This window comes from Macrobrachium nipponense, chromosome 11 (assembly GCF_015104395.2).
Source record: "Macrobrachium nipponense isolate FS-2020 chromosome 11, ASM1510439v2, whole genome shotgun sequence".
NCBI classification, from domain to species: Eukaryota; Metazoa; Arthropoda; class Malacostraca; order Decapoda; family Palaemonidae; genus Macrobrachium; species Macrobrachium nipponense.
The window spans coordinates 84,945,097-84,956,592 of NC_061087.1; the positions used below are offsets into that span (position 1 = coordinate 84,945,097).

The 11,496-nt window shown below is 35.2% G+C and overlaps 1 protein-coding gene across 2 annotated transcripts in view; it reads right to left on the minus strand.

Annotated features, from left to right (window-relative positions):
- LOC135206747 (A disintegrin and metalloproteinase with thrombospondin motifs adt-2-like) overlaps nucleotides 1-7,015 on the minus strand; it is a 315,467-nt gene extending 308,452 nt beyond the window's left edge. The window contains exon 1 of one of the 2 annotated variants that reach the window (XM_064238233.1): nucleotides 6,973-7,015. The gene's annotated coding sequence lies outside the window, so the exon portion shown is untranslated. The other variant, XM_064238243.1, reaches the window with a different exon arrangement.
- Between the last annotated feature and the right edge of the window lie 4,481 nt (nucleotides 7,016-11,496).

Consider the following 11,496-nt stretch of genomic DNA (forward strand, 5'->3'; position numbering starts at 1 on the left):
ATTATGGTTATGTTTTCATGACTGTCTTTCTTCGATATCGCACCAGCTACAGTGTAATCAGGTGAAAAAGGAAAGCGATAAAAATATTATTACATCTATGAAGTTGACGTGAATCAACGTGAATGGAATAAAAGGGTGTCTCCTGAGAAAAATCAATGTACGCCAGATATTTCCTTAACACAAGTATAGAGCCCTATCATAAGAAGCATGACAACTGCCTTAAAAGTAATATAACCAAGCTATCCACCTTCTCTTGCACTCTGTTTCATAGTCAGACCCTTTCGTTCTATCATTTCCTTCACACTGTCAACTGAGTATTTCTCTGGTCTTCCCTTCCGTCTTCTAAATACTTTCGGTCTACACAATATTTGGGCAAATGACCCTCTCTCTCCCCAACCACTTCAACATAACTCTGCTCCCTCCTACTTGCATTCTATCTTAAGCTTCTTCTCAAATGTTCGCATCCCTAACTCATTCCCCCACAGCACTGCTCAAACAATCACCTTTATATCACTCATTCATATTCCATCATTTCACAACCATAAAGGAGAGAGTTAACAAATAATTTATAAATCCTTAATTTGGCCTCCCTGTAGGTTTTCTTTTGCATATTATCTTTATGACCTATTGGGGAAAAAAATTCTTCACAGGTCCTTACATCACACTCTTCACATGGCATTCTTAACAGTTCTCTCGCAACTTTTTTCCAGGCCTGTGCAAGATACGTACTGTTCTTTTCTTCTCTCCAATTTTTCGACGCCGAAAAGGATACATACTTTCAATGGTCAACCACTAAACTTCCCTTGAAATTACTTAAATGAATTATTCAGCAGCAATTCTGCAATGCACATTTTTCAACGATGACTCAATATTTGGGCGTTTAGTTTTCTAAAGTTGTCTTTAAAAAATCCTTCATTGGCCAGGACTTTTCGGGAAATGATTGCCCGAACCGTGGGAGAATACCGAGAAGTAGGAAGGGCAGAAGATATGATTCATCGGATAACATTTTAGTTCCTAGACGATGTCCCACTACTAAGAAAACCGCCAAATGTCAAACTGGAGGTAGCAGCTCTGCCTCACATACATTTGTTATCTACCTTTACGATGAGCACTAGTAACAGCAACAGTAGTTGTTCTTTACAGAGTATCTCAATCATGTGCGCCCGCACATAGGGGCATGAGGGGGCACTTGCCCCCCCCCTAAAATCCTGGAATTTTTTTTTATAGATATATAAATTATATATATATATATATTATATATATATATGATAATATATAATATATATATATATATATGTATGTATGTCTGTATCTATATAAATATATTATATATACATATTACATTTATTAAATTTTCCTTTCTTTTCCTTCCTTTTGACAATATATTCTTTCAGTTTAAGTAAATTAATATTTGTATACAGTATATAACTGCGTTGTTCTTTCCAGAAATATTTGAATTCAGCTGAACAGAATACGGAACTATTGAAAAAAAAAAATCAATCTAACATTGTATTTTTTCTTTATCGCACCTTGCTTCACTTAAATTATTGGCATCGCAGTTCCACTGCATATTATATATATATATATATATATATATATATATATATATATATATATATATATATATGAAATTTGCCCCCTCTTGGAAAATAAGCTGCGGCCGCCCAAGATCTCAATACAAGCATATGAAAATATCATTTACCTGCTATAAGTCCTTCATTTCGTGTGAATCCTGTTATATCTAACTTTACAAAAAGGGCCTGATCGTGTTTCAGTATGCGGTCTCCGAAAGTTCTGACACCACGTCCACGACTAACGAATGTATAGAGCTCAATTAGTACACATTCCTACTACAGTAACAAACTGTGGAGATCAGATCATCTCTTTCCACTAAATGGTCCACCGTTCGTAAGACACTCGCATCCCTACTGCGATATTCGCTGTTTATCCATTAGTCTCATGGCCGGCTAAACCCGCCTCTTTTTAAGACTGAGGTTTGTAATTCCTACCGAGAAGATTCTCCTTAATACATAATATTCCTAGCTGTGAACGAAGGTCACTTGAGCAGCCATGACGAGTTTGATCACTTCCCTATACAGAATTTAAAGTCCTCCGTAATTGTTCTAAAATCATCATTATTTGATCATTATACATTTTCTGTCTGTTCACTTATTCACAAGACTGGTTGCAAAAACTTAGTTTACAAGTTCATCGTAAGGTTGGAGAAGGTTGGATCCTTCCACGTAATGTAAGCGTATTTCTAATAATAATAATAATAATAATAATAATATAATAATAATAATAATAATAATACTTGAATGCAAACGTAACTTACAATCGTTCCAGAAAACCGGACGTGATATTTTCGACACGCCAATCGATACATAACACCGTCCGGCCGCGACGGAGCGCCCGATTCACATTAATGAGGATTCGGTTGGCCTGCGAAATAACGACTCAGTCTGACACGATTTATTCTTTCGCATATAGGTGTGTGTGTGAGTGAATGCGTGAACTGAACTGAATATAGAATTTAGGCCAAATGCCCAGCACTGGGACCTATGAGGTCATTCGGGGCTGAAATGGAAATCGACAGTGAAAGGATTGAAAGGTGTAACAGGAGGAAAACCTCAAAGCAGCTGCGCTATAAATCAATTGTTACGAGAGGGTGGATCGTAACATGGAAGAAAGAGAATATGAAAGGAGGTACAGTAAAAGGTACGAAAGTGGTTGCAGCTAGGGGCCGAAGGCACGCTGGAAAGAACCTTAAATAATCCATACAGTACACCGCATGAGGTGCACTGACAGCACTACCCTCCTACGGGGGTGTGAATGAGCAAGTATGTATGTGCGTATGAATACGGTTGCTTTCCCACATCTGAAGCGCATACATCCTCAATTAAAAAATTGAGCAGCATCCGATCTGAAAAGACTCGCCCAAGAATGTCTTCTGAAATCTGAAATGAAAAATGAAGCAAGGGAGAGCTAAAGAAGTTGGACAGCTAGGAGGGAAGGAACCAAAGGAAAAGGGAGGAAGAGGCATAGGAGGAAAAGGAAAAGGCAGAAAGGAATGCAGCTACGACCGAAGTAACGCTATAAATAACATTTGTGTGGTTGAAAATGCACTCTGGAAGTGTTAATCCAGGAGCGCTTTTAAGGATAGCTGTGCATGGTATGGTTAGATTATTATTATTATTATTATTATTGTTATTATTATTATTATTATAAAAATGTCAAGGGCAAAACATCTAATATCACAAACTCTCATTGCAGGTGTCCAGAAAACTAGATCGCCCTCATATGAAAAAAGAAGCGAAAACATAGCTGGAAATTAACATTAATGCAAAATCAGAATCATGTTATAAAACAACAATAAAACTAACGCATACATAACTAAACAAACAGAAGAATGGCCGTGGCTACAGGCAGCCTACATCCGAGATGACATAGCAGCCACAAAACAGCGGCACATATTCTGCACTATAATTATAGCATATAAACTTTCAATGGAGGTGGAGGATGCTCAGAACCACCGACAATAACAGAAATACGTACTACAAGTACTAAAGCAGTTGATCATGAAACAGGTGATGCAGCTATTATGCGAAATATAAATCCTACTACATAATGCCAAGATTTCTCTAAAACGAAAAAGGAAAAATGGAAGATGACAACCAAATCATTCGCCAAACTGCTATCGTCCCTTCGTAGTTAATATTCACATTTATTCCTAACGTTTCCTCGCTCCTGTTCTCTTGAGTCTGAGTCACAAAAGGACATTAGGTTTCCAACATAAAGACCTTTGATCTCAAAAAAAAAAAAAAAAAAAAAAAAAAAAAAAAAAAAAAAAAAAAAAAAAAAAAAACATCTACGAATCGCGTCGGTGGCTAAATCCTCAATTAGTGCTCATTTCTATGCGCAAATATCCTTCTTTCAAAATGTAGGATCCATAGGATTGATACTTGATACCTAAGACTTACCAGGGTTGATGTAAGGACCTTGGGTCTTACTACCACAAGGCCAGCAGGCCATATTCATCACTAGAACTTCCTTTCCCTTTTGTCGTGAGCATAATACGCAATGGAGTTGAGATTTCTTAGATATTTTCAAGATTAGATTATAATAATAAGTGTTAAGATCAACTTGCTGAGGAATCTTACACGGAATAGATAGTCAAAACATGAAACACGAACAAAAATTAGAGATAAATGAAACTGAATATCAAAACAATAAAATGCAATCATATGGAAATAAAAGAGTAATCGATGCGGAATTAGAAGTCAGGTGTCGTGCAAGCAGGGTCCGAACGCAGCAATAATTTCTCCGGCAGAATTGCAGGGACAACCGACAGCCAATTGTTGAGGAGATCGCACACGCCACGTGTAAGATGGCAAGAGGTAGTAAACCTCAGTCATAATCATTATTATTTCATTTAATTAATGGAGCCACTTAACCGCACTTCCAGACTCTCATGATGGTCACCCAGAGGATCTCATTTGGAGAGATAACTGAATATTTAGCAATGTAAAGTTAAGAAACTTTAAGAGCTAAGTGAGAAGACTAACTGAAATAGATAATAAGTGAAGAGCATAAAGCAATTTGGGGCCAAAGGGATGATGCAATGAACCTTCAATATATTCTATATAGTACGAAACAAGGCACACTGTAGGTGGCAACCCTTCTAATACGAAAAGGCAAACATAACACATCAGATCAATATATAGTATATGAAAAATCATTATTCGCATTTATTATACAAAGAAAACTCCGTATTTACGCACTCATTGGTTACACACGGTGCACGGCCTAACAGTAAATAAGCATGCTGCATAATTAGCATACATTATCAGTACAGAAAATAACGGTTTGGGACATCTTTCAAAGTCAAAATATGATTTATTTCTATATTTTTATTCAAAATTTATGCAATTCAAACTTGACAAGCCAAAACTGGCCCAATATTATAGATCTGCCTATATTTGCTTATGTAAATATATACACTAATATATATACCATATATAAATGTGTGCGCGCGCGTATTTCACCTTTGAAGGCGTGAATCAGATAAAGGTTAACGGTAGGAAACAACTCAAGGATGAACCACAAGACAGAAAACATCCACAACACCGACCACTTCGTTCAACGAAGTGGCACTTTTTACACACCGAGACCTTTGCGCACTATTTTCCAATCTGTGCAAAACTCACGGTCTCCCTTTCCTCCCAAAAAAACTCCATTTAGACACCTTGTGACAACAGACTAGCCCTAATTCTCTCTACGTGGTCTAAACACCTTCAAGCACACCACTACGTCTATTCACCTACCCTTAAATTTTTTTTTACCAAATAGTCGTATCTCGGAAATCTCAATCTGATAACAACGACATCGTATCTTTAAATCTATTCATAAGTTTATTTGTTTGCATTTTCTGCCGTGAAACATGACAGTTCTCTACGTTTTACTAATTTACCTATTACGTGGACGCTGTCTCTGTAAGTCGAAATGCCTTCACATTACATTAACCGGATTACACATGCCATCACTGAGACATGGTGGACTGGAGTTCCCGACCTACCATAAAAATGTCGGCCTAGCAGAAAAGTCCCGCGCTTAGGGTCGTTACGTACCGTCCAGACGCCAGAGGCTTGGATTATATTACCTGCATTCTGCATACTTATAAAAATACACAACGGTGACTGCGAGTTGGTCCCAGGTTGGACGACGGCTATAAGCTACGAAAGGTTGAGACTTTCCTACAATTAGCAGCGTTGACACGTCTCCTATCTTGTCAAAGGAGGTATTTAATCCTAATCCAAAAAGGTACATTTTCAGGATTAACCTCCTTGAGGCTAAGGTTAATCCGGAGGAAGGACATATACGAGCGTACAGTCCAGATATTTGCTTTTATTCACAGTGACTTCGTTTTTAAAGTAATATATGCCATGTGCATGTATGCTTACGTCTAACGTATTACTTATAAATATATACAAGATAGACATATGTACACACATATATAAACACATACACATGCAAAATTTAATTGGGGTTTATATATATTATGTATATATAATGTATATGTGTATATAGAGCCCTAATTAAATTTTGCATCAAGCAACTGTATAATGTTTTGATCTCAGAGTTTGCTTTTGTACCGACGAATGGAGGGAGGTGACAGACAATCGAGACAATCCTCTTATTACTGTGACCACGGTGTGACCCGTGGTCACTTTCCTTAATCATCCATACACGAGGAAATGGCAGCGCCGCTCAAAAACTTTGCCAAATCTACCAAATTGTCACCCTTTTCCCTGAAAAGTTTGAACAGGTTTAAGAAAATATGGCAGCAGTGCTAATTACCCTCGAGTCTCAACCTTTTGTAGCCAGAGTATAGTTCATGCAAGGAGATTATCATCAAAAGACTATCGTGTTTGTCTTATCTTTAACTGAAACTAAGAGGAAATAGACACTTATCTATTTTCACACAAATGAATAATCCTTCGTTCGTTGACTACCGAGTTTGTAAGACCACTAAAACTGCTACATATTCCTTGACGACACTAGGAAAAGGTCCTTTCGTGCAAAAATCCAGGAAAATATTAGAAAAAGACATGGGTTTGTGAAAAGACAGTTATTTTTATCATAACATCAGAGGGAAAACAGGTAAATAAATGCAGACCTAATGTGCAACTTAGAATGGGATGAATAACTATGGCAACGGTTTGTTGAGTGACTAACAAAATTACTCAACAGTTTTCCATGGAATCGTACCGTAGACCGTATGCCTAATTACAGCATTGCCAGCATCAATACACGTCATTTGAGTTTAACTTTCGATAAAAACCTCTATTCTACTGCATTTCCTTTCAGTCCATATCAACATTATCCTTTTGTATCATAATACGACTAGAAAATGAGTGGAAACCAGAGGAAGAGATTCGAACACTCCCGGAACACACCACGAACCCCACTCACTCGCGCGCGCAGGTGTTCCCGCCTCCGTACCTGGAACCTGACTGAGCTTTGGTGTAGATGTAAACCGGTTGAATAAACTCTTCCGTCGTCTATTTTACTCGACCTTTTCTTCCCCCTTCCGTCTCCTCTCCCCTCTTTCCCCTCTCCCCTCGCGATTAAGCGCACGCGAGGTACACACGACGCGAGGAGTTTTCTTTTTACTTCACTTCTGACTTATTTTCTTCATCCAATATAATTTGATTAAAAATGTATAATTAAATGTCAATATTATCCTAGATCTTCAACTATTTCCTTTTGTCTGTGTGCGCATACAGACAACCTGTAAATAGGCTTACTTTCCTGTATTCCCAAATGTGCACGGGACTAATTAATATGATAAAATCTACAGCCACAGTCACATTGAACTATTAAATATAATTGAAACTACAGCCATTAATTATCACCGTTCAGTCCCTTACGGCACCATCAGGATGTTCCTTGTTATATGAAACTGGTACTAAATCTAATACTCCCAGCTATGGTTAAAACATGTCGCTCATAAAAGTGATATATATATAGAAAGATAGATAATATATATTATATTATATATATATTATAATATATTATGATATATATATAGATAGATATATATATATATGAAATATACATATATTACATAGATATTATATAGATAATAAATATAAAGATAATAAATATATATCATATATATATATATATATATATATATATATATAAATATATATCTATATATTTATATATATATATATATATATATATATATATGTGTGTGTATATATATATATCTAATATTATTATATTATATAAACCAGAGTAGTTTGAAGAAGAGAGAGGTTAAGATAACTAATTGTATGCACATCACATAAAAGGATATATGTTACCAAACTGTTGCCAAACCAGGAAGGGTTCAACTCTCCTCAAGGCACTTGTTGCTACACAAACTATTTTATCGCTACTAACAGTTACTACTAGACACCAATGAAAGTTATGCAATGGTGTCAGGTAATTAGTTTTATGCTCATTTTCATTTTATTTCCTATTAATTTTTTCTCTTTTTTTTTTGTAAGATGTTAAATGACTTTTTACATAACTAAAGACGAAAATCGGCCACGTTCTCAAACGGCGACCTAAATTATTACATACTGACAAAACAAGGTATAAAATATATTGCATGCAAATAAAGGTATAAAATACACTTGAAAAAAAACAAAATATACTTGGAAAAACAAAAGACTCAAAACATATCTTTTCCCAAGATTGGTATGCTTCAGTTTTCAGAGAAAGGTCTAAAATAGGCAACTTGTAAAAATGTTAAGGAATCAAAAACTGACTTTGTAGCAGGCAATTTCATAGACGTATGATTTTTAAAAGGCAAGGTCTAAAATGTATTAAAATAACAAGTCCTAAAAAACTAACTTTCAAAAGACCACGAGACAAAATCAGAAACGTTTCAGTAGGCAACATCTACAACGTTTAGTCTTCACAAGGCACTATCTAAAATATGCACAATTTTGAAAGAAAAGGTGTGTAATACAACTTTTCAAAGGAAATGTTCATTTTTATCATTAATTACGTAGTTTAACAAAAAACCAGAGTTAAAATTCTTTACTATCATAGGGGTAGACTGAAGGGTTTGTTTTTAATGGTATGACTGAGATCCTGTTTGATAAAGACCAGTTCCTCATATTCATCATTGGATAAACTAATGAATATGAAGATCTGGCACATATTTCCAACAGGATTTGCTTTCAAAGCTTGACATTTACTGTCAGTTGAAGTTTCGAAATATACATAAAATATGTTTACACTACTACTTCAATCTTTACCCTCTGCATATAAGTTGGCCAATCTAAACATAAAATCAAATGACTTTAACCTACCACTCACTTTAACATTAACAATGACCGTTTTGATGTGGAACTTGTGAAAAAATCTAAATTTGAGAATTTTCAATTAAAAATGAGTACCTTAAATAAATGACTTTTCTACATCAAAAATTATGTGGCATTTCAAGACGAAAGAACTGAAATATCTTTAACTTTTCAAGAAGATCTACCCTACAATGTGACTTTTCCAGAGACAAAATATAGTTTTAAATAAATCGCAACAAGTTTAATGTTTCAACAAGAAAGATGCAAGGTCTAAAATATAACTCTTGAAGATGCGAAATGTAAAATAACATACAAATAAAGCTCAAGATACCTTGAATTTCAAGAAGAACTAGTGTACAGAACACCTTGGCTTTTCAAGAAGTATGATCTATACATCTTCAAAACAAATACATACACACAGATGATGCTCTAGCGTGAATTCTCACTAGAAATGGTGCACTACAGTGTCCTATAGTCCTCATTTCCATGTATTTTCCATGTCTTAAACAATATGTCCATTTAAAATAAACACATTAACTGGAAAAAATAAGGGCAATTCTATCTCACCTATCCAAAATATTAACAGCGACTAAATAATAAAATTATAAAACCTTGCCTTTTTTAAATCATTCAGTTATAAGATAAAATGTATGTAAGAATCAATATGTTACTTATATATATTCCATTCACTTGATCCTTACATACTTTTACATTACTGTGAATGATTTACAAACAGGATACCTCCTGGAAGCAAAACAAAATCTTTAAATGTGGAATTCATATTCCTAATGTCCAATACTGTATTTTTCTATACTATACCACTTCTCCCCTTTATGTTTTTAATGTGAAACTTGCCAAGAGTCCTATCCCATATGCATATATTCACTTTCAATCACTTTTTACAATACACATGAAGCTTTGAATATATCAATAAATGAAATTAGTCTTAGTTGGATTTATTTTTTCACAACTACATACCTTTACAGATGAGTAAAATGAGTCCTCTCTACTCTTTTCTGTCTTATGGACTTCCTACTTAAATAAACCCAACTAGTCCAGATCACCAATATGCTCTTCTGGGGTACCCACTGGTCTTTTTTCCTGCTATTTTCATATCTACTAACACTCTTGACTGGTTGATCCTTACCCCTATTAATCACATGGCCAAACCATCTCAATCTTTGAGATCTCTGTTAACCAGTATCCACTCTTCTCTCGTTGTAGCTCAGATTCTCATTCCTGCTCCCACATTAGTATTTGGGTCTCCTCCTACAAGCATAACCTGTAGGATGTTTTGCCACTACCCCTGACAACCTTTCCTACAATTCTCACTTTTCTTCTGGTTTCTTTGTTTGTGATGCATAAGCTGAAAACACTTGTAGTATTACCTTCTTTCCAAGGAACATTCTAATCTTCAATATCCGTTCAATTTTTTACCTACTTCTATTACATCATGTCATTTCATTTTGGGAAAACAAACCAACTACACTTTGTCTTCTCTTGCTTTCACCACAAAAAACTTATTTCTAATCTTGTTTAATTTCTTGATATCCTCCTCTGTACATACATTAACTATCCTCTTGCCAACATATCTACAACCTGCCAATCTTTGTGACACTTCCAACATTCACTGTTTTCACTTTCACACAGTTTACTTCAAGTGTTTTTACTTTGTTATGGGCTTCTTTAAAACCAGATTATCAAAACAATACTGGATATATGGGGTCCTTCATTTGAGAACTTAGTAGTTTTTGAAGCTGCATTTTTTTTTTTTTTTACAGTTCCTGAATGCCATCATGATGAGCTGAAAACTGCCCATTAGTCAGTTACTGGACCAACAGAAGGGTCATTAATTCCCCTTGAGATTAAAATCCAACAAGCTAATGCACTAAATTTGCTTCCAACTTCTGTAACTTTACCATATCCACGTTTCACCACTCACATATGAAAAACTTCTTCAGTCAACCCAAAGTAAGGCTTAAAATGTGACTTGGTAGTTTCACTACACTAATTATAATAATTATCACAATAACTTTATATCAACTGTGCATCAATAACCCAGATGTTGTAATGCCAGTTTTAGTAGCCATAAACTATATGCATCAATAACCCACGTGTTGTGACACCAGTTTTAGGAGCCATAATCAGTAAATAACCCTGGATAACAAAGAAGTTGGAACATTTCCTTTCCTATAGCGCAAAGTAACAAATCTGGATGATCTTTCTCAATAGATGAAAACCTTAAAAGAAATGCAACTATCATTATTTAATAAAATTTTACAAGGTTTCACAAGTTAGGACTCATCATATCCACAGACTTCTACCAAGATTACACTCCTATTTTAACAATGTTACCTGATACCTTTTCTAGAGATTAGGGTTTAAATTTTGTCTAACATTTTCCATCAAGTATACAAGAATTATTCAAAGTAATTTTGACTGTAATCTACTCATAAGTGAGTTCTACTTAGCAACTGTAGAGTACTTGAATCATTACTGTTGGACCAAGGCATACGAACCTATGGTTATGATTAATAATGCGTATTTGAAATTGTAAGCTACACTAAACTGGGTTTTAAAGGACGCTATATCAAAACCAATTCATTTGTGCAACCACTTAACAATTGACTAGCCA